The following is a 13385-nucleotide window of genomic DNA, read 5'->3' on the forward strand; positions in this document are numbered from 1 at the left end:
CTTCTTTCTTCCCAGGCTGAACTTCAATGCAGATTTTCTCTACCTCCTCCCCCACCAGTGGCACAGGGGAATGGGGAATGGAGGTTGTAGTCAGTTTATCACATGTTTCTTCTGCCATTCCTTTTTCCTCAGGAAAGGGCTCCTCACACTCTTCCTCTGCTCCAGCGTGGGGTCCCTCACATAGGAGACAGTCCTCTATGAACTTCTCCAACGTGAGTCCTTCCCACAGGCTGCAGTTTTTCATGAACTACCCCAGCATGTGTCCCTTCCATGGGTGCAGTCCTTCAGGAACAGACTGCTCCAGTGTGGGTCCCCTGCAGGGTCACAAGTCCTGCAGCAAACCTGCTCCAGTGTGGGCTCCTCTCTCCACAGGGCCACAGGTCCTGCCAAGAGCCTACTCCAGAGCAGGATTCTGATGGGGTCACAGCCTCCTTCAGGCATCCCCCTGCTCCTGCATGGGGTCCTCCATAGGCGGCAGGTGGATATCTCCTCCACTATGGACCTCTGTGGGCTGCAGGTGGATATCTGCTTCAACATAGACCTCTATGGGTTGCAGGTGGGTATCTGCTCCACCATAGACTTCCATGGGCTGCAGGAGACAGCCTGGGTTACCATGGTCTGCTTTTGCGATTGGAGCACCTCCTCCTCCTTCTTCACTGACCTTGGTGTCTGCAGAGCTGTTGCTCTCATATTCTCACTCATCTCTCCCAGCTGCAATAGCTCCTGCACACTTTTTCCTCTTCTTAAATATATTATCCCAGAGGCATCGCCACTGTCACTGATGGGCTCGGCCTTGGCCAGTGGAGGGTCTGTCTTGGATCTGGCTGGCACTGGCTCTGTGGGACATGTGGGGAAGTTTCAAGCAGCTTCTCACAGAAGCCACCCTTGTGTCCCCTCTCCCTCCAGCCTTGCCAAGCAAACCCAGTACAACCTGACTGACCCTATGCAGACACATGTGATTTGTAATTTCCTTCTCCCAAATCTGAAAGGATGGCAGGAGGGAGATCCAAAAGGACATGCTCTGTATATGCCTAGTTGGTCAGCAGCAGAGGAGAGCCAAAATCTACCCAGAACCTCCCCACTAAGGTGACCACAGCAAAGCATGGAGTGCCTGCCTACTGAAGCTGTTAAGGGAAACTGGAACTGGCCCACAAGACAGATCCAAGAGACTTAGATTTTCCCAAGCTTGATTGACGCTTTGGGATCTCAAGTAATCTAGGCCTCCAATTTTATTACTTATTTTGTATTGTTTTGCAAATGAAATCCAGTGATCTCAGCTATTTAAAACTGAAAACAAAATCTAAAGAAATCTGAGTCAACTTCGTGAATACAGATATATTCTTTTCCCTGATTCATTTTGTAAATTCCTTGCAGCGAATCAGTTCATAGTTAGCCAAGATATATCCACAAAAAACACGTCACTTGGCCTCCTGACTGCTGTTTTTTCATTGACAGACTTAAGTTGCCCCAGTTAAGGATCAGAAAGGTTAGAATGAATGCTCTGGCTCTGTACTAGAGAATCAAACATCCCTAGAACTGTTATAACCATGTTTACGAGAGACTGTTCTGTGACTGTTCTGTGCCTCAGGAACCCCAGTTTGTTTGCTAAGTGGGCACAGTTGTTAGCCCAGCAATTGCAAGCTCACAAGAATTTGGTCAGATGTTCTTGGCCAGACAAAACTACCTTGAAAACCACGTTCAACCCCAGAGTTTTGTTACCCTTGGGTTAAGTTATAGGTCTTTACTGGATTGTGTTCCAGTTAGGTTACAAAAAATAAGATCTTTTTGCTTTTACTGAAATGTTACTGTGCTGTTTTACTGTAGTAGCTTTCTCCTATGTTTTACACATCAGCTTTAACCCTAATTAGGCCCTCAAACTTTTCTTTCCCTGTTTGCCAGTCCCTTGAGCAGCCATATCAATGTCACATTCAGTCTTTGGATGCATATTATTAATGACAGTGTGTACTGCTGGGTCACGTCCCACTTTGGCATTTGTGTTGCTTGTAATCATAGTTTGAATGCTCTGACTTGAGAGGCATTTTCTGTTTTATGATGGTTTGCATGGAAAGAGCGGTCTCTACTGACATCTCATGGCTACACTGAGCAGTTGACTGTATTTGGGAAGAAACCATTCATTTCCATCCATACAGCACATACAGGACAACCATGTGATCAGGCCCAGCCAGCATGGATTTATGAAAGACCCTGCTTGACTGACCTGATCTCCTTCTATGACAAGGTGACCCACTCTGTGGATAAGGGAAAAAGCTGTGGATGTTGTCTACCTAGACTTTGGTAAAGCCTTTGACACCATTTGCCACAGCATTCTTGTGGAGAAACTGGCTGCTCATGGCTAGGATGGGTGCGTTGTTTACTGTGTAAAAACCTGGCTGTACGGCCAAACCAAAGATGTGGCAGTGAGTGGAATTAAATCCAGTAGGGGACTGGTCACAAGTGGTGTTACAAGTGGTGTATATGATGGCTTACTTCCTGAATAAGACTGACTGTCTAATAATTGAACAATTGAAAGGGACAGACCTCAGGATCAGTCCAGAAAATATCAGAGGCATTCTGCAGGAAACAGCACGCTACATTATCCTGTGGCACTTAATTTCTTTACCCCCCTCAATAAAAACATTTTTCCAAACAAAGTCAGGAAGCTCTGCTTTCAGTGGGAGCTGAGCAACTTCAGTGAGATACACCACGACATTGTTCAATTTTGAAACTATGCAACAACTGTCAAAGTAAAAGAGACCAACTCTACCCTCTCACATTTACTAGATTCAGTCTTCCTTTCCTGGGAACTGTGGCACCATTGTCCACTCCTGATCTACAAATATACCTCTGCATAGACTGCTCAGACACATCTGTAATTCTTCCAAGCCAAATTACTAGGGTAGAGCACCTCCTTAAAAAAGTGCTCTTAGCTGTGGTGCAAGAGCATAGAATCATACAATCACAGACTGGTTTTGGTTGGAAAGGACCTTAAGATCATCCAGTTCCAACCCCCCTGCCATGGGCAGGGACACCTCACACTAAACCATCTCACCCAAGGCTCTGTCCAACCTGGCCTTGAACACTGCCAGGGATGGAGCATTCACAACTTCCCTGTGCAACCCATTCCAGTGCCTCACCACCCTAACAGTAAAGAATTTCCTCCTTATATCCAATCTAAACTTCCCCTGTTTTAACCCATTACCCCTTCTCCTGTCACTACAGTCCCTAATGAAGAGTCCCTCCCCAGCATCCCTATAGGCCCCCTTCAGATACTGGAAGGCTGCTATGAGGTCTCCATGCAGCCTTCCCTTTTCCAGGCTCAACAGCCCCAACTTTCTCAGCCTGTCTTCATACAGGAGGAGCTCCAGTCCCCTGATCATACTCGTGGCCCTCCTCTAGACTTGTTCCAACAGCTCCATGTCCTTTTTATGTTGAGGACACCAGAACTGCACACAATACTCCAGGTGAGGTCTCACGAGAGCAGAGTAGTGTGGCAGGATCACCTCCTTTGACCTGCTGGTCACGCTCCTTTTGGTGCAGCCCAGGATACGGTTGGCTTTCTGAGCTGTGAGCCCACACTAAAGCTGGCTCATAATAGTTAGGGTTGGAAAGGACCTTAAGATCATCTAGTCCTAACCCCCCTGCCACGGGCAGGGACACCTCACACTAAACCATCTCACCCAAGGCTTTGTCCAGCCTGGTCTTGAGCACTGCCAGGGATGGAGCATTCACAACCTCCCTGGGCAGGGAGCAGGCCAGAGCTGATGAGCAGTGAAGTATTAAAAAGTGGCATCTTAATCCTTGTAATAGTCTGCTTATACCACTCATTTCAAGGCTAGCTAGAAGACTCCTTGGTTGGGGTTGGAGGGATGGCAGGCAGTTCCATGAAGAGCTTTTGGCTCATTATTTTGCTCTTTCCATTTCTGCCAAGGATAAGGCAATGCGACTTGTCATGGAAGGCTGGGCTTCTCTCAGTGTAATTCTCCCTAGGTGTTGAAAAGAATTTATCTGCCAGTAGCTGAACAGCACTTGCTAATGGCTTATGCTTCTGGACAACACATCTGGCTGCTGAAGGAGCTAACGTATTTCTCTGTCCAACCTGGCCTTCTCAAATATGTATAAGCTAATGTTGTATGTAAAGCCTGCAGCATACAGAGAGGTTGAACTGAATTGCACTGCGGAGGAGTCTCTATTTCCATAGTCTTTTGGAGTTGGCTTCCTCAGTACTGTGAAAACCCTTTGGCATCATAAACCTTTTATTGCCACAGCTCCCACTTGACTAATATTTATACAGTGAAGCATTTAATTATGAAAAAAAAAACACCACATAAAAAGAATTTTATAACTATCAGGCAAAATGCATAGAAGAACAAACTTTGTAAGACTTGCAATAACAAGTCATTTGAGTTATCTGCCTTTCTGTTTATAAATAGTACAATCCAGGCATGACAACAGCTGTAGCCAGCAGACTTGGAAGAGCATCCTGTCTATGACAAACTTCACAAATGATAGGACCTTGATTTGGCCCAATAGGAAAACCATACTCCCACTCCCAAGCCCTTCTTGGGCAGAGACCTGCCCTTCAGGTTCTGTCTTGGGCTCACTTTACTGCTCTCCTGTCACCAGAGAGTCCTTTTACTCCTCCTTGGCAGTAACTGCAGTGCACCAGGACCCTCTGTCACCATAACAATTGGGCTATCTGTCTTATTCAAACTGCCCTCTCTAACTTCAAGGGCCTCTTCCTACACACTGTCTAGAGCTCATCAATCCTTCCCTGAGCAATTCTACATTCTTTATTGGAGTAGTAACTCCTACACCCACTACTTCTAAAGCTGCTTCTCTGCCATTTTATTTCCAAAAGCCTGATGAACCATATATTCACCAGTTTGGGAAGAGGACTGAATTTGATACAGGTAAGCCTTTCTCTTTCAAAGACCAGCTAACCTGGTGATTAACCCCATTGTCTTGGGTTTGCCTATGGGAACAGTTGCCCCAAAGAGTTCAGTAAAAAATCCCACAGAAAGCAAACTGTTCATATAGCAAATCCCCTTGCAACTCCTAATTCCTTTGGAATTTAGACAATATGACAAGTATTAAAACACTAAAGGCTCTTAGAAAGCAGCATGTCCATCCAAAACGGCAAGTGCATCCCCAAACATTTACTTGACCACTAACTGACTTTGTGACAATGGAGTAACTGATATATTTTTCTGTACTGCACCATCTTTACTGGCAGTATTCCTCAATTGCCTCAAGTTGAATAAAAGACTTTACTAAACCTCATTTAGAGCCTGAATAATTTTCATCAGATTTTCTTTCATTTTATGTAGAGATTTCAGCCTGCACTGTTAGCTGCAACCCATACAAGCACTGCAAGCCAATACAAATATTTTCTACTAATTTGGAAATTAACTTGTGATTTCCTTCTAAATAGTGCTGCTATGTAAGAAATAAGGATATAGTATAAATTAGCACTTGACATGGATTTAGCAACATACATAATCATAACTTGGCATTTCACCAAGCTCATATATAAACTATTATCACAATATGGGTGCTCAGCTTACTGCTAGCTGTTAAGTATGAATGTAATGTTACTGTACAGAAGCAGTCCCTCTGATAACACCATTCCCAGTTCTATATTGCTGTGCTTTGCTTGAAAAGCCACTGCATGTCACTGTTGTTCCACACAGGAGAGTCAAAAGCTACTCATATATGAGTGGGTAGCAGTACTAGGAGTGTGTTTGCCTTTGCAAAGAAGGGTAGGAAATGTGCTACAAATCAATGGATGGAGCTTACTGAAGTCAAGGGGGATTGAAGGGAGGCCATACCTATTGCTCTTTCACCTGTGCTTTCTATTTTCATTTGCCTGTGGAAAAGGTTTTCGCCATCTTTTCTCCTTAAAAGTGGAAAAAGAGAATGGTCATTAGCCAGGGACACAAAGATCCTGAGGGAATTGCCAGGTCTTTGTGTGAACTGCAGCAAATCATTAAACCTCTTGATGCTTAAGTTCTTCAGCAATGACACTGTACCCTGCCTCACAGCATTACTGTGACTTCTGGAATTAAAGGTATGAAATGCTCGGCTATAGCTGTAAGAGCCACATCACATATACTTTCTTAGATTTGGAGCACTTGTTCCTTTCAAGCTAAGGGGGAAATCTGGAGTGTTATGTTGTGATTTTAGAAATAAAGAGCTTGTGAATTTGGCATGATTGTTAAGCCTAAAAAGGCAGCTACAACCAGTGGTCTGAATGATGTTTTTCTAGAAGCGTGGCACTGCTAAGAAAACTTTGCAAAGAACTATCTCAGGTCACATAAGCTAACTAGCACTAAACTACTCCTTCCAGTATTTGCCACTAAAAATACAGAAATATTCCCAGTTCCTCCAGGGTTTTAGCAGTTGTCATATTGTCTGAGTGCAATGGAGAGGCTTAATTCCTTTTTCAATAAAATTTCATACAAAACAATTCAAGAGGAATGAAATTGCCAGTAAAGAGAGAAAGGAAGATGCTGAAGGATGAAATAAAAATAAAACAAACCCATTAGAAAATATTAGGTGGGATTAACAATAAAAGAGATATATAAACTCAACAGGAAATTATTTAGCAAGCAGGGACATTATGGGATCTTGTTGCACTTAGCACACTAAAAGCAGTAATTCCCCATCCATAGGTTTTCACGCTGTGCTTGCAACCCATCAGTGATAGCCATACTTACCAGATCCCACTGCTGCAGCCTAACTTGGCTTCTGTTTGCGTGTCAACCCATGGATCTGGGATCATAAGGAGGAAGTGACACTACAGCTGCAGGTGACCCTGAGGTGCCATGTAGCCATACTCAAACCAGGTTTACTCATCTAGCTCCAGCTTCAGTCACAAAGCTGAGGGACAAATTCCAGCATGAAGTAGCTGTATTCCTGACAGGCTTGTGTGGCACATGATGAGTCCTGTGCCACTGCATTTTTCCTGATAATACTACCCTGATTTGTGATGCTTACAGTTATTTTACATATGCTTTTCCACATCTCTAATCTGCAGAAGAGATACAACCCGAGATAAGCATTCTTTTCTTCCCTAAAGGTAGCAGGAATCTGATGCCAACTTTGTAAGATTGAGCCGTGGCATTTCCCACACTGGGAACACTTGCTCAAACACAGAAATACCAGCATCTCTCTGGCTGTATGAAGAAGTTAAGCCTCTGCATGCTGTAGATCCTGTGTCACAGAAAGGAAGGAAATTCCAAAAAAGAAATTATCCTGCGACCTCCAGGTGTGATCTCAATCCTTTGAGGGACCTAAATTCAGGCCAGGATCCTTCATGCAGCACAAGAACAAAGAGTTTTGTTTCTGAGGTTAAGAAACCAATGTTTATTTCATAAGCCAATATCCAAACATGAGAAGAGAAGGGAACATACTGCCAGAGGGAAGGAAACCCTTTCCTGAAGCAAATGACTGGGCTGTAACAGTGCATCCTGCTGAGACAGGGATGATTTATAAAAGAGAAAACATACATGCTTGGCGATCAAAACAGTTGCCTCAAGATTTCTGAGCTAGTAAAGAAGTGAAGGGACACAGAAGTGAATCAAAGTCTAGAACTGAAGGCAGAGGACTGAAAATGTCCGTCCTTCTTCAGACTTGTGAGAAAACAGCATTACCTTTGCCTGCAACTTTTGTTCTCCATTTTGTGTTACTCCTGTGCTGCTAAGAGATGTGTAATTTCCAGTGTCTTGGTCTCTACCTCATGGTAGCATGCAGGTCAAGATGCTCCCTGCTGCTGAACTGCCCTAAGTATACTCGACCTGCAGCTGTTTTCTCTCCTATAAATAACAGATGAAAGAAATCTGACAAAAATGGTGGGCTAGATTCTCCTCTCAAGCAGAAGCCTTGGCAGCGAAAGTGGGGCCTTGGGGAGTCACAGCTGCTGCCTAGTGATGTCCTGGTGCCCGGTGGCTCTTGAGCCTAATTGTCAGCAAATTCATCCCTCAGGCAGGGCTAAGGAAGAGCTGTGCTTTGCCTTGCCCATTGCCTGAGCTGGGAATTATCCTTTAAACCAGCAATACCTGATTTTTAACTGTACAGAAATGTTAGAACAGACTTTGCAGTTTTTAGCAAAGCAGCTCTCAAAAGATTCATGTTCTTTGTGTGACTAACATACTGCTGAATGCTTGGAGCCAGAGAAGCCAACTCTGGCTCTGATCTGACACCATAAATTGTTATGGTCTGTAAAATGGCAAGATTTGCTTTTGTTTTGCTTGCTACATGAGCCCAAATGGAAGCTTGAGGATCTATTTACCAACCCAGTTATCTAAAGCTTTTCAGCATTCATGCTTCTAGGTCCAGCTTTGTATTATTTAGAGTTTTCAGTTGTTGTTTTAGGTTTAATGTGTTTGCTTTCTTGATGGCTCCATCAATATACATTCTGTGCTGAAAAACTTAAGTGTCAATATATAAAAAAAGATAGGGCAAAAAATACCCATGTAGAGTTTGGAGATGGAAGGCAAATTGCAGGTTTGTCAATAGTCTGTTTGGGAGCATTTTAAATAGTGAATCACTTGATGCTAGCTATTGTAAATATTGGTTTAAAGGTGCTATAAAATTGATGGTGCACAGTTAAACCTTCCTCCAAATCCTGATCTGTTTATGCTGCCTCGCTTAGTGGCAGATCCAAAGACCACTGAAGGTAATACGAGTCTTTGCCGAGCCGTTAACAAGCACAGTGCAGCAAACGCACACAACCTTGCAGTAGGAGCACAATACATTTTCTCACAGTTTTGGTTAAATTAGGCATCCTATACCCCAGACCATGATTTTCTTTTTTCTTTTTTCTGTTTTCTTTTTTCTTTTCTCTTCCTTTCTTTTCTTTTTTTTCTCTTTTTTTCTCCTCTTCCGTTCTCTTCTCCTCTTCTCTTCTCTTCTCTTCTCTTCTCTTCTCTTCTCTTCTCTTCTCTTCTCTTCTCTTCTCTTCTCTTCTCTTCTCTTCTCTTCTCTTCTCTTCTCTTCTCTTCTTTCTCTTCTCTTCTCTTCTCTTCTCTTCTCTTCTCTTCTCTTCTCTTCTCTTCTCTTCTCTTCTCTTCTCTTCTCTCCTCTCCTCTCCTCTCCTCTCCTCTCCTCTCCTCTCCTCTCCTCTCCTCTCTTCTTTTTTCTTCCCTTCCCTTCCCTTCCCTTCCCTCCACCCCTTCCTCACTTCCTCCCTTCCTCCCTTCTTTAATGTGACAGCAAAGAAAAATGGCAGTAACACTGGAAGACCAGTACCATACTCTACCTTAGCTGCACAGCTTTTGTTGTGTAAGTTTTGGACAATGAACACAGTATTCAACTCCCATCACAAATCATAGTGCAGGACATGGTGACTGTGGTCAGAATTGTGGGCTGAATAGGATTCTGAGTAGCGATGGGTGAGGTTTGCTGTTTCTGCAGATCCTTTCATTGAATGCTGGATCTGGTCAGAGTTGAGGTGTGATGTCAAAACAATGAACCTGAAAAATGATGAATGTAATTTCTATGCAGTCCAAGCCCCACTTTGTGAAATTTAAAGGAAATTTAAAGGGTCACATTGGTCCTAGTCTTCACAAAATCTTACTTCATCTTCTCAGAGGCATGTAACCATCCCTACAGCCATACCTATGGTGAAGTCCTACTTGAGAAACAAGGAATTATTATTTGAGGACTTGATTTCACAAAAGGCTTACCATCGTTGGCACAGCCATATTTTCCAAGTATTTCATGTACTATATTTATGGAAGCATCTGTCCAGCACTGTCCTAACACTGGGTTTGTTTTTTCATCTTTGTTTTCATGTAGATACCTAATGGAAGAAAAGGTTTTATGTGTGCTGAGCACCTTAAAATCTGGCTGAAAAAGTTCTGAAAAATACATGGGAATTCCAGCTCTACAAAAGTAAATCAGAGTTTTGCTGTTGACCTGAATGAAACTGGCATGTGTAGGTTAGAGATCTCTGAATGAAAATTGTTTCTCAGTCTTGCAAAGACAAGTGATAATTCAGCCCAAACTTTACGACACCATGATCCTTGCCTGAAGTATTAGTATACCTGAACTCCACATGGAGAAAGGGTTTAGTGAGGAAGAAAATCCAACAGGAGAGTTATTCATGCTCATTTGCTTTTAGTGTAGCTGTCTATTGTAGTACATCTGCATTATTGCCCTTGTCTCCCCATTTTTTCCCCATCCTTTTCCAGGGAATAAAGTGAAAACATTTCCGCTGTGGGCAAGTCTGGAACCTGTTTGGCTCTTCACCTGTGGTTTCCATCAGAAAGAAAACTGTGATTAAGGTTGACAGGGCCCTTAGGAGACTGGAAGGTGAGATGGCAGGTGGAGAAGAATATGACAGGCCTCTAGAATTATCTGTTCCCATAGAACTGGTGTCAGCAATTGCAGATAAGGCAATGCCTGAAAGTTTCAGTGCTCCAGGCGGCACTGAGAGGGGAAGATGTGTTTGCAAAAGGGCATGTTCACTCAGTTATAGAGTGCATGTGTTGTGCTAAATGTCCTTAAATCCCTCTGGTAATGCAGCCGTCTGTAACAATAAATAGCAAATAACTATTGTCTCCTCTGGGGCTACAGCTATCATGCTTCCAAATAGGAGTCATCCCGCTCCGTGTACAGACCATATATTTTACTTTGAGTTCTGGGGAAAAACATGGAAACACACATAATTTAACTTGAATTCTTAGATTGCTTCTGTTTACACAGTTTTGTGTAAAAGCAGTCTTAACACTTTAAAAATCTCAGGCAGTCCACTTCTTCCAAATATTTGATTTGGAATATTTAATATTTGATTTAAAATCACCTGATAGGTAAGAAATGTTTGTATGTTAGTACATAAAATTTTATTGTTTGTCTGCCTTTCCATTCCACTTCCTGCCCCCTTGTTTCCATGGGCATTCTTATTTCAAATTTCCCCTCTCCCCCGCAAGTAAAAATACAGTCTAAAATCCCTCATTGTGCAATTTTTGTGATTGGTAAGAGTATAAGAAAGTGGATAGATCAACTAAGGAGTGAGGAATCCAGCAGATCATGTACACACATAAGCTTTTAAAAGTGAGTAGCAGCTTGCTTTCTTTGTTTTACAGTGTTCATATATATTTCTGGAAAAGAGGATAACAGAACATCTAATAATAGCAAAGGCTTTTATAAGCCAAGCCACTCAGTGTCTTGGAAGTATTTTACAAACATGAGCATAACTGTGCTTCATGACTCATCTGTAAGGTAGCTCTCATTATTTCGCTTGTTCAGATGGGGGAAATGACACCCAGAGACACCAAGAAACACGAACGAGTAGCACATGTGAAAAGAGTGGCAGCAATTAAAATTAAAAAAATGGCTAGCAAGTGCTATTGTTACTTCAGCTCCCTGCCTGAAATTACTGGAATATGAGCACCCCAAAAAATCCAGGACCATTTTCAAACCAAAATACACTGAACCAGAACACCCCAAAAAAGATAGTAGTAGTTCAAAGGCAGTAAAGTACACTGAGTTTTTCTGGGCTGATCACAAATTTCAGAGCAGGCTCAATCATAATAAGACATTTAGAAACCCTCCCACAGCTAGCATTTTTCCCCACTGCAGTACTGATGACCTGTTACTTAACAGTTTCTTTCACATGTGAACCAGTATTTCTCTCCTAGGGAGAACTGGGAAGATAATTCAGCAATGTAGATACCTTCTACCTGCTTGTTGTTTTCCAAATAGGTGCTTAAACCCCCGAAAGACTGCAGTGATTTAAAATTTGAATGGGAACATGCTGATTTCTATGATTTTTAAGTAGTGTTTTAGAAAGGCAAAACCCGTTAGATTAAGCTTGGAAGTAAAGAATGTATTACAGATCACTGAGCTACAGTGTACTATGAAAGGTCCATGAGAAGCCTGTCATAAGGTTAAAAGCTGAATTTTGCAGTGAGTTTGGTGAAGGGCAAAACTGGTCTTCCTGGAAGCTAGTAAAACTTTCTAAGACCTGGAGAGATATCAGATTAAACTAATTATCTTCATCCTATAAAAAAAGGCTTTGTTCTTAGAGTCTTGAGCCCTAGAATCACATCCTGGATACCAGTCCGATGTAACAGTCATAAACTGTGGGGAGTGGGACTTTGAACTGCTGTGCACTTCATCAGTACAATACCTGCAACACTTCCAGATCTAAAACCAGGATTTAGGAGCTCATCAATAGATAGGTGAAGGCCTACTCAGTATCTTTTCCCTTTCCTCTGTTAGAGAAGTAAAAAATGGTTTCTTTCTGTCTAGAAGTCTAGCCTATCCACTGTTACGTTCACCTCAGACAGCCACGTAATCCATAACTTCCTTCCTCCCCATGGAACCTTAAAAAGGGCATCCTTTCCCTAAACTGCATCCAGGGCTGGATTTCCCAAATGATGCCTTCACCTTTTATGAAAGTGGGTATTTTTTTGTAGTTCTGTGGAAGTACTGAGCATTTATTTCTTCATCATACGTTCTGGCTTTGTGATCAGCCAGCATATCCACCTTACGCCAAAAGCCAGTCACAGAATTGTTCTGGTCCAGAGAGTGCTGACAAGAATTCCTTTTCTATCTGTCCCCTTTCTGTATTTGTCAAGGCATTTGGAGTCAATGCTTTTGGCTCCTGATCTGCACCACTGTGACTCCTGGTCTTCCTCCTGCTATATCATTCTGCATTTCTAACTGCTCTGCACTTCAGCAGCATTAAGCTGCAGAATTGCCTCTTCACTGCAGATGTAGTGCTCCCTAACCTGATGAGAATGACTTCCTGCATTCTCATGGTTTCATGTGGTGCCTGTTTCTAATTTCAGCTTGTCCTTTAGCTCTTCACTTTCTTTCAAGAAATCTTGCTCTACTATTAGAAAACATCTCTTCTGTATGATGCTTGATGCTCAGCTTGACTTTCTCCTTCACCCTGAAGAGATATTGGTGCTGCATTAGCATCAGCCTAGCTTACCTGTCCATGCTATTTAGCAGGAATGATGCTTCTGCGAGTCAAGTGCTTCCAAGTGCCCACAATAATGTCTCTTCCTTTTCATAGCTACTAACTAGCAGCTCTGTTTATTCACTGCGCTCAGAACTGTTCTGTACCTTTCCACCATCTGGTCACATTTCTGCAGTCCAACACTGCTGTTTATCCCTGCTGCTTGGATTTTATTGAGCTGGAATTGAACTGGTCATTACCTTATTAACACAGCTGAAAATACAGCAGTAGAATGACTGCAAGCCTTCCTCAGTATTGCGTGTATGCTGAAAATCTTCAGATTTCTTCACATGTTCCTATTCCTAGGGACTTGGAAAAGGCTTTTTGAGGAGGTCTGCGCTTTCTGATAAGATTTAGGGAGCAGTAAGAGGCAGAGAGGGCCCACAGATTACATCCAGAGTTTTTTTTTTCTGAC

This window comes from Pezoporus flaviventris, unplaced genomic scaffold (genome assembly GCF_033815535.1).
Source record: "Pezoporus flaviventris isolate CSIRO_AGI_PZ_B2104156 unplaced genomic scaffold, CSIRO_AGI_Pfla_v1 ptg000078l, whole genome shotgun sequence".
NCBI classification, from domain to species: domain Eukaryota; kingdom Metazoa; phylum Chordata; class Aves; order Psittaciformes; family Psittacidae; genus Pezoporus; species Pezoporus flaviventris.